The 2,038-nt window shown below is 39.8% G+C and overlaps 1 non-coding gene across 1 annotated transcript; it reads right to left on the bottom strand.

Moving 5' to 3' along the window:
- Positions 1-902: 902 nt before the first annotated feature.
- On the bottom strand, positions 903-1,009 carry LOC141654152 (small nucleolar RNA R71). Its single transcript, XR_012547718.1, has one exon. It is a non-coding gene; the product is annotated as a small nucleolar RNA R71 (small nucleolar RNA).
- Between the last annotated feature and the right edge of the window lie 1,029 nt (positions 1,010-2,038).

A 2,038-nucleotide genomic window follows, 5' to 3' on the forward strand; every position in this document is an offset into this window, starting at 1 on the left:
GTGACACCCCTAGACACCGCTACTTACAATTGAAAATCTTACTTCAATACCCGTCCCTTGGGATCTGACCTTTACTTACCTCTTTACTAATAGTAGAGTTGTTTGTGGAGATATAAATATTGTTTTGGTCTCGGTGCTCCTAACGACAAGTAACCGAAATTAAGCTCCAAGTGAGTCCGACCAAAAATGGCGCCGTTGTCGGGGACGGTGTTAACTTGATTTAGATTTTCTTAGATTGTTATTTGTTGTGCCTTTATTTGCCTTGGGGAAGTAAAACTCCTCAAGGTTTGTTCTAATTATTTACAAGTTGTTTGATATTTTGCATGTCTAGAAGATCACCGGGTAACTTGTTACCCATTGATCACAAAATTGAAAGAACTTTGACAAACAATAGAAGACTTGCTAGAGGTACTTTGAGAGGTATTTGTGAGGTTGTAGATATTCAACCAAACACTATTGAGTTCGTCAACCCTTTTGCAAGAGAAGGTGAGGAGAACCCAACACAAAATCCAACACAAAATCAACCCACAATGCCTAAATTTTCATCACATTCCGTACCAACCGAGGAGAACCTACCCAATGGTACTCCCACACCACAACACTTAACCGGAAATTTTATTGCTAAATCCGCATTTATCCAATTAGTCGAAAGAAGCCAAATTGGGGGGATGCCTAGTGAAGACCCTCATTCTCACATGGAGACTTTTTGTGACTATTGTGATGCGATTTCACAAACCGGTGTAACTCAAGACCAAATTCGATGGGTCATATTCCCTTTTTCTCTAATTGGCACCGCAAAACAATGGTTGAAGAGCCTTGATAAGGCTACTCTCGGAATTGACTCTTGGAAGAAATTGGCTCTAGCTTTCTACAAAAAGTTCTACCCACCGGAAAAGACTAACATGCTAAGAGCTCAAATTACGGGTTTTAAGCAAAGAGATGAAGAATCTTTGTATGAAGCTTGGGAGCGGTTCAAGGGAATTTGTCGCCCATGTCCTCATCATGGACTTAGCGAGTGGTTCTTGGTTCAACAATTTTGGAATGGTCTTTATGAAGACTCAAGAAACATTCTCAACATGGGATCAAATGGTATGTTCACCGAAGTTGACGACAATCAAACTTTGAACAAGATTGAGAAAATGGCGGTCCATAATTCACAATAATAGACCTCGCAAGGCTACTAGAGGAGGAAAGAATGAAGTGGACTCTATTACTCAATTGGGTGCTCAACTTAGTGCTCACATTGATACCATCAACTTGAAGTTCAAAAAATCTATGGCTAGACTTAAATAAGCCTCAAAATCACCAAAGCATCATGTTAATGCCATGACGGCATCTTCATCAATCCCAAGTGGGATATGTGAGAATTGTGGAACTTTGGGACATGACCAAAGTGAATGTAGGGGAACAAATGAACAAGTAAATGCTTTTCAAGCATACAAGAGTGGTACCCCTTATTCTAATTATTACAATGAAAACACCAAATTCCACCCAAATCTCTCATACAAAAGCCAAAATGATCAAAACCCTCAACCAACATACACCCCACCTCCCATGAGAAACCAAAATCAAAGACCCTTTTACAACCAAAACCAAGGTTACCAAAATCAAACTTCATACAATCAACAAAATGACCAAGGTTTTGATGTTCAAAAAGCGATCCTCCAAATGCAAAAGAATCAACAAGAGTTTTTCACTCAAATGCAAAAGGATAGTCAATCAAAGGACATCACCATCAACAACATCCTAGCCCACACCAAAATGTTGGAAACCCAATTGACTCAACTAGCATCTTCAAGTTCTCAAAGACAAAAGGGGCAATTACCACCTCAAAGTAATCCCCCAAGACATGAAATGGTTAGTGCCATTCACTTGAGGAGTGGTACGAGATATGAAGGACAGAAGAAGCAAGTTGAGGATGAAGTTGTGGAAGCTAGTGACAAAGAAGAAGAAGTGCAAAACTCCAAGGATGGAGAACCAACAAAAGAAGAAGTTTCAAAGAAAAGTGAAGACAAGGCCAAGGAGAAGGAACCCATTG

This window comes from Silene latifolia, chromosome 4 (assembly GCF_048544455.1).
Source record: "Silene latifolia isolate original U9 population chromosome 4, ASM4854445v1, whole genome shotgun sequence".
Classification (NCBI taxonomy): Eukaryota; Viridiplantae; Streptophyta; class Magnoliopsida; order Caryophyllales; family Caryophyllaceae; genus Silene; species Silene latifolia.